The sequence below is a fragment of the Camellia sinensis genome, chromosome 5 (assembly GCF_055761805.1).
Source record: "Camellia sinensis isolate YWXY chromosome 5, ASM5576180v1, whole genome shotgun sequence".
Lineage (NCBI taxonomy): Eukaryota > Viridiplantae > Streptophyta > Magnoliopsida > Ericales > Theaceae > Camellia > Camellia sinensis.
In genome coordinates, this window is record NC_138965.1 from 23,169,229 (window position 1) to 23,177,586 (window position 8,358).

Below are 8,358 nucleotides of genomic sequence, written 5' to 3' on the forward strand. Positions count from 1 at the left end.
TCCCCAACTTAAAGAATTTTGTCCCCGAAATTTTAGCACAAGTTTCGAAACCATGATTATCCAATTTTCAAAATGATCATAATTCAATTCTCATCATCATGACCCACCCACAGGTCAATCCATCTCTTCTCAAGAGAACAATTTCACAAAATATAATTCAACATATATCACCAATATGCATATTCCGAAATTTAGCTAATTTCAACACATACATCTCAAACTTAAACAACATACATAATGGTCTCATAAATTCAAAACATATACAATGTCTTTATAGCTCATAAACCGAACTTTAAATTCTTAACATATAATCAAACATCAACAAATAAGTCCGGATATTTCTCACGGACTTCCAATTCACGCTCCCAAGTTGCTTCATCCACCTTGTGATGTTTCCACAATACTTTAACTAAGGGAATTGTCTTGCCTCGCAAAACTTGACCCCTTCTATCAAAGACTCTCACCGGTCTCTCTTCATACGAGACATCCTCATCTACCTCTAAGTTGGTCCAATCCAACACATGTGATGGATTCGGCTCATATTTCCGAAGCATACTAATATAAAACATGTCATGCACTCCGAAAAGTTGCGGAGGCAACGCTAAACGGTATGCAACCTCCCTAATTCGCTCAAGGATCTCAAAATGACCAATAAACTGAGGGGATAACTTCCCACTCTTCCCAAACCTCATCAAACCCCGCCTAGGTGATATTTTCAAAAAGACATGATCACCTACCTCAAATGACAAAGGTCTCCTCTTACGGTCGGCATAACTCTTTTGGCGACTCTGGGCTATAACCAGCCTCTTACGAATAAGTGCCACTTTTTCTATCGTTTTTCGAACCAACTCTGGACCTAACAAAAGTAGAGATCTACACGGTCGGTTATACAAGGTCTCAAACGGTGCCATACCAATACTCGATTAGAAACTATTGTTGTAGGCAAACTCCACCAAGGGTAAGTGTCTCTCCCATGACCCCTTAAAGTCAAGGACATAGCCTCAAAGCATATCCTCAAGGATCTGAATAGTACGCTCGGACTGCGCGCCAGTCTGAGGATGGTAAGCCATGCTAAAAGTCAATTTAGTGCCCAAGGCACTCTGCAAACTCTGCCACAACCGAGCAGTGAAAAGTGAATCTCTATCAGAGACAATTGTCACAGGAACCCCGTGTAACCTCACTATGTCCCGAATATACAAGTCAGCAAGGTAATCTACCGAATCTCTTACGCACATAGGAATAAAGTGCGCCAACTTGGTCAATCGGTCAACTACCACCCAAATGGCATCACTACCCCGTTGAGTCCTCGGAAGGCCTACAACAAAATCCATCATAACATGCTCCCACTTCCACTCAACTATAGGCAAGGGTTGCAACAAACCCGCTGGCCTCTGATGTTTGGCTTTCACTTGTTGACAAGTAAGGCACTTCGATACAAACACTGCCACATCCTTTTTCATACCCCTCCACCAAAATTGGCGACTCAGATCATGATACATCTTTGTGCCTTCCGGATGCACCGCAAGGTGTGAATGGTGAAACTCTCAAAGTACTTCCTCTCGGGAAGACTTCGGTACAAACAAGTGGTCACGGTACCTCACACTCAGGTCGGGATTCACAGTCAAACCCTTCTCTACCTTCCCACTGGAGATCTTCTCCCGAAGGGATTCTACCTAGAAGTCACCCCTCTGTGCTTCTAACACTCGGTTCACAAGTGTAGGTTGTGTAACTACAGAAAACAAGGTTGCAGATTCAACAGACTCGCCAAGATGCAAGTCAAACTCCCCAAGGATACCCAACATCTCCAATTCCCAAACAGCAATACAAACTACACTACTGATGGATTTCTCACTTAGGGCATCGGCCACAACATTGGCCTTTTCTGGATGATAATGTAACTCGAAGTCATAATCTTCTATGAACTCCATCCACCTTCTCTGCCTTAAATTTAAGTCCTTCTGTGTAAACAGGTACTTCGGACTCTTATGATCAGAAAACACCTCAAATCTTTCGCCATACAGATAGTGCCTTCATATCTTCAAGGCAAAAATCACAGCTGCTAGCTCTATATCATGAGCAGGGTAGTTTCTCTCGTGTGTTTCAACTGCCCTGAACCATAGGTTACCACCTTCGCCTCTTGCATCAACACACAACCCAAACCCTCTCGTGAGGCATCACAGTACACTGAATAGCCCAAACCCCTCTTTGGAATAATCAAAACTGGAGCGGTGGTAAGTCTAACTTTAAGTTCTTCGAACGACTTTTCACAAGTCTCACTCCACACAAATTTGACCCCTTTCTGCGTCAATCTAGTCAAAGGCGAAGCTAGTCTGGAGAAATCTTTTACAAATCGATGGTAATACCCGGCCAACCCTAAGAAACTACGAATCTCGAAGGCATTCTTAGGCTGTGCCCAATCTTGCACTGCCTCAATTTTGGATGAATCTACAGTCACCCCTTCTCCGGATACCACATGGTCAGAGAACTTAACCTCTCTTAGCCAGAACTCACACTTCTCGAACTTAGCATACAACTTATGGGCTCTAAGCAACTCAAGCACCACTCGTAAGTGTTCCTCGTGCTCCTCCTCAGAGGGTGAATAAATCAAGATGTCGTCTACGAAAACGACCACAAAACGATCTAAGAACTCTCGAAAGATTCGGTTCATTAAGTCCATAAACACAGCTAGTGCATTGGTTAGCCCAAAAAGCATCACCAGAAACTCATAATGGCCATACCGTGTATGGAATGCCGTCTTCGAGATATCCTCCTCCCTTACCCTCAACTGATGGTAACCCGATCTCAAGTCTATCTTAGAGAAACAACGGGATCCTTTCAACTGGTCAAACAAATCATCTATACGAGGCATAGTGTATTTGTTCTAAACTGTAACCTGGTTCAACTTTCGATAGTCAATACAAAGTCTCAAGGCCCCATGGCGAAGTACTAGAGCGAATAAAACCCTGATCTAGTAATTCCTGGAATTGAATCTTCAACTCACTCAACTCAGTTGGTGCAAAACGATATGATGCCATGGATATCGGTGCCATGCCAAGCACTAGATCAATAGAGAACTCAATCTCTCGGTGAGGTGGTAAACTAGTAAAGTCCTCGAGAAAGACATCTGAATACTCACAAATCACTCTCGCCAACTCAGCCCGGACTTCATCACACTCACTACTCAAAAGTCTAGCAAGAAGACAACTAAGTTCACTCTGCCCACGCGGATCATACACCGGTGGTAAGACTCTACCAACCCGATCCTCCAAGAAATGAAAACAATTGCCGTTCAAGGTACATACAGTAACCCTCTGACGGTAGCAATCTATAACAGCCCGGTATGACGATAGCAGTCCATACCCAAGATGACATCGAAACCAGACATATCCACGAATACAAAAGAGGAAGTCGACGATCGGTGACCTCTATATCACAGCCCCAACACCCCTGTTTCAAAACCATCTCGCCCTCAATAGGTGACATTACACAAATAGGAGATGCTAACTATGCCAACTCCAACCCCAAAATTGATACAAATGTAGAAGATATAAAAGAGTGGGATACACCCGTATCAATTAACACACTAACAATTGAATTGCAAAACAGAAAGGTACCTGTCACTACTGATAGAGCAGGTACAAGGTCTGGCGTTGTAACAACATACACGCACCTCGTAGGCCTTTGATCAACCTGCTCACCTCTCGGAGCATAAGATTGCTGCACTAACTGAGCCGAAGAGACTCCCTGATTGGCCCTCGAGGCCTATGCTGACTGCGCTGGCTGGTGACTCTGTGTCTATCTTGAACCAAACCCACCAGGTGTGCCACCCAACTGCGGGCAAAACCTCTTCATGTGCCCTACCTGCCCACACTGATAACAAGTGAGCGGCTGGCTTATACCCTAACTCTGGCCCTAAGAACGGGCCGAAGATAATGTTGTTCGCTGCCCTCCTCCCCTCTGTGGGCAAGCTGGAGACTTGTGGCCTAACTGACCACATTTGTAACAGGTGATGTCTCTCTAACCACCTCTCCCAAACCCGAACTCGGTACCAAAAAGGTAGACCTCGAGTGTGTCCCTTGGGACTGCTGGGGGTTAGAACCCCCCTGCCTCTTACTGTCCCCCTGACCATCCTAGCTCCTCCTGGAACCCCTCATCCTTTCTTCCTTTGAGTGCATGATAGTCTCAAGATGGGCTGCAGCCTCCACAAGGCGCCCGTAGTCTTTAATCATGGACCCAACAACTCTAAACATGAGTCTGGTCCTCAATCTCTTCTCGAACTCCAGACAACGGCGCTCTTCAGTCGCCACTAACTTCGGTGTAAACCTAGACAAGTTAGTAAATGTGGCCTCAAACTCAGCCAATGGTGTATTTAACTGCACCAACATAGAGAACTGATCCCTCAACTTCTCCCTCACCCTAGCAGGTAAGTACTTATCCTAGAAAGCTTCAACAAAGGCCTCCCATGTCCCTCCAATGCGCCCCCGCGCATACTTCCACCACTGACCCGCTTCTCCCTTCAGTTGGAAGGACGCCAAGGTCACTCTCAAACCTCCGTCTTTGATGTCAAGCATCTCAAACATCTTCGTCATCTGCACCAACCACTCGTCAGCCTTCAGTGGCTCCTTAGGATCTCCTAAAAACTCGTCCGGATTTGATCAGAAGAACTCCCTCTTCAAAAAAGAAGGCCCTGCTTCAGCTGCATGGGCCTGGACTTGATTCTCAACCCTGAGAATATCTATAGATTCCCTTAATGCTCTGGCCATTTCACGGGCTAAGGCCTTATGGCCTGTTGACCTACTGGCTCGACCACGTTGGCCTGGCCAACTCCCTCTTCCTGCGCCAGAATCTCATCTAATATAGGCATCTCATGCCTCCTAGGCCTACCACGCCTACCATCACGACCTCGTCCTGACATCCAAATAAAGGTAACAAAGAGATTAGCATATTTACAAATGTGCTGAAGCTATCTCACTTGCATCCTAATACAATGGACAACTGTAATTCACTCTATGTAAGCACATAATCACATAAACATATACGAATTCCGTTTTCGGATAATGACCGCCCGTGGCATTGCTAGAGTTCCAGTTAGAAATGGCAGTGATCAAGTGCTTTTCCAACAGGACTTCCAAAAACCTATGGACCCGATCAATATCCTAGAAATTAAATCTTATACCCATATAGTCACGTAAACATGTTATTATATAAGTACATAACATCATACCTAAGTCTCTAACAAGCGAGACAAGCCCAATGTGGTACTAACCACCTCCCACGTATCCAAAGTATTCAAACCCGGTACGCTATGATACCAAGTTGTAACGCCCTCAAAATATGTGATAAACCAACCATGCACAAGATCCATAAATGTAGTAGAAATGTTATATTTTCATTTATCAAAGTCCACATTACAAAAGATATTACTTGCATTATATTTTCATAAATGTTCATTCCTGAAACTATATTATGTAACTCTAACTGATAACAACAAAATAAATGCCCTAATCAAACTATATCATATTGATATTGACATTTCAATCTGTTTCCATTCATTCACTCCCAATCAATTCATGAGTATAGATCATTTTTATCAAATCAATCCAAATTGAGACTACAACTCAATGATTCACTATTTAACATACATTCATCACTTCAACACTTCTACCTTTGCCATTTTACGGAATTCTCATCCGAGGGAACCGACACCCATATACACAAGATTTCAGAACTTTCATCCTGGACACTCCGGCCAACTTAATTTTAAATGGAGTCCATCCCCTATCTCCTCCCAAATAATGGAATACATCCCCTATCTCCTCCCAAACAATGATACATGTACAATGTATTTAAAGACGTCGTCATATACAATGACTAATCAAATCACATATTCAATGTTTTAATCAAACCGTCATGTTCAATGACATAATTCACATAATTAGTTTCAATTCACCTAATCCTCATACAGTTTCTACAACAATCACAGCTATCTTCCACCGATAGCCCAAAACAGATATTCTAAACAAATATAAAATCCATCAACAGATAATTTATCAAATTTTCCATAGGTAAGTGATTTATTGAATCCAACTACGCCATTTATTTACATAACCTCCCAATTTCATATCTCCCATATCAATTCTATTATTTATTCTAAATAATAATTCAACCCAAGTTAAGGCAAATTTTTCCCTATTCCAAAATATTAACCCGTCGGTCTAAATTTCATCATTTCAACACCAAAAAACCTCATACACAAACCCCCAAAGTTATTTTATAAATCAACATCAAAACCCCTCTTTCAGTTTAGAGCCCAAGCCTTAACTTTACCCAAATCACTCTCAAATCACTCCATATATTCAAAATGACAAATACCTAGGTTAAACAACATAACAAGGTGTAGAATATCCCTACCTCAAAGTTAGGAGACCAAAGGAGATGATGAAGAGCTTCAAGAATGCCCCAAATTTGGTTTTGCTCGAATCAAAAGAAAGCCCTTGAGATGCTCCAACACTTTAACAAAGGGACTAGGGTTGAGAGATACTTAGATCTAGGGTTATTTGTAGAGAGAGAGGGTGTTTTAAAGAGAGAGACAGCCGATCTAGGGTTTTTAGGAGAAAAGAAATCAAAAAGTGAAGTAAAATCACTCTGCTGCGAACTGATATACGCGACTTTCGCTCGAGCGAATGAGTTGTCACTCGAGCGACCAGACACAACAAGTAACCTCGCTCGAGCTCAAGAAGTGTTGCGAGAATGCAAAGCTTCAGGTCTGCCATAGACACAGACTCATGCTTGAGCACAAGAGGTCTCGCTCGAGCAAAGAAACCATTCCACAAGGCTCGTTCGAGTGCAAGAAGTTTCGCTCGAGCGAAGAACTTACATCTTCCCAGAAAAGCTGCGTCTGGGAAGAAACCTGAAGACTCTTAATTCTCGCTCGAGCGCAAGAAACCTCACTCAAGCGAAGAGGAAGTTACACAAGGCTCGCTCGAGCGTAAGAAGCTTCGCTCGAGCGAAGAGGCCAAAATCTGAACAACAACTATTTGAACCAACTAACAACCAACCTGTTCCAAACTCGCCCAACAAGTCCCAAAACTCAAATTCAAAGAATTAAAGGAAGGAAACAAGACGTAGACAACAACATACAATCATGGAACCCGAGTCCAGAACACAATAAAGGTCGGGGTAAAACCGGGATCGCTATAACCCAACATCGTAGACGACCAAAACTCTAGCAACTAATATCACCTGAAACACCATTTCTTTCTTTCTTTCTTTCTTTTCCCTTTGCAATTCCAAATACCAATGCCGATTACCAATCTCTAATTTCTGCTGCTTGCCACAACTCCCTAATGACTCTTAACCCATCATTCACGCTCCTCTGTCATTGCAAATCCCTCTATTATCTTTCTCTACCATTTTAAACCCATTTGCCACCGATTCTCTCCACCCCGACTACCTTTTCCACACCTTTCTTCTATACTCTAACTCCTTCCTCCCACCCAACACCCTAAACAACCTAAACCCTAAGCCACCGAAACCCCTCGAAGTCCTCAAGTCCATCATTGTTGCTATCCCCTCCTTACTTCGTTGCTAATAAAACTAGTCGAGTGCAAATCCAATATCTATAGGGTACAAGTTCCATATGTGTAAGATGCAAGTCCTAAGTTGTGCATATTGTAATAGACTGTCCCAATCCATCTTATTTGCCACTTCTTCAACTTCATCTATTCTCTCTCACTACTTCCACCACATCTCTACCCACACTAACACTCCTCTATGACTCTCTCTCTCCAATTTTGGCCATCATTTTCCCTTTCTTACCCATTTTTATTGCTTCCTCACCAATTCTTGTTACACAAATTTTAACCTACACTTTGCACAAGTTAGACCTATACTTTACTAGTTTTTACAGTAGCAAATGGAGGGAGCATGGGGCCGCGACGAGGAGCTGGAAGGGTTTAAAGGGTTTCAGAGGCTATGGTTTGGGTTGATTAAGTTTTTCAAAGTAGTGGGAAGAGGTTGGGGTAGATGAGGACGGTAAGAGAATTGTGAAAATGGGTAAGAGAGATGTTTGGAGTCACAAAGGAATGAAGAATGGGCGAGAGAGAGATTGTAGTAGTGGTGGATGAGGGTGTGAGATGGGTTATAGGTCATTAAGGAGTGTGTTTCAGTTGATGTTAGTGGCTACGATTTGAATTGTCTACGGTGTTAGGTTGGTGTGGATGAATTAAGGGTAGTAGAGGTAAATGAATGAGTATCAAGAAGGGTTCGAAAGGAATGGAAGAGTGTAGACACCCCATTTTTGACCGTCCTCAAGACTTGGACGTCACCGTTTGAACACTCGGTGATCATCCATGATCG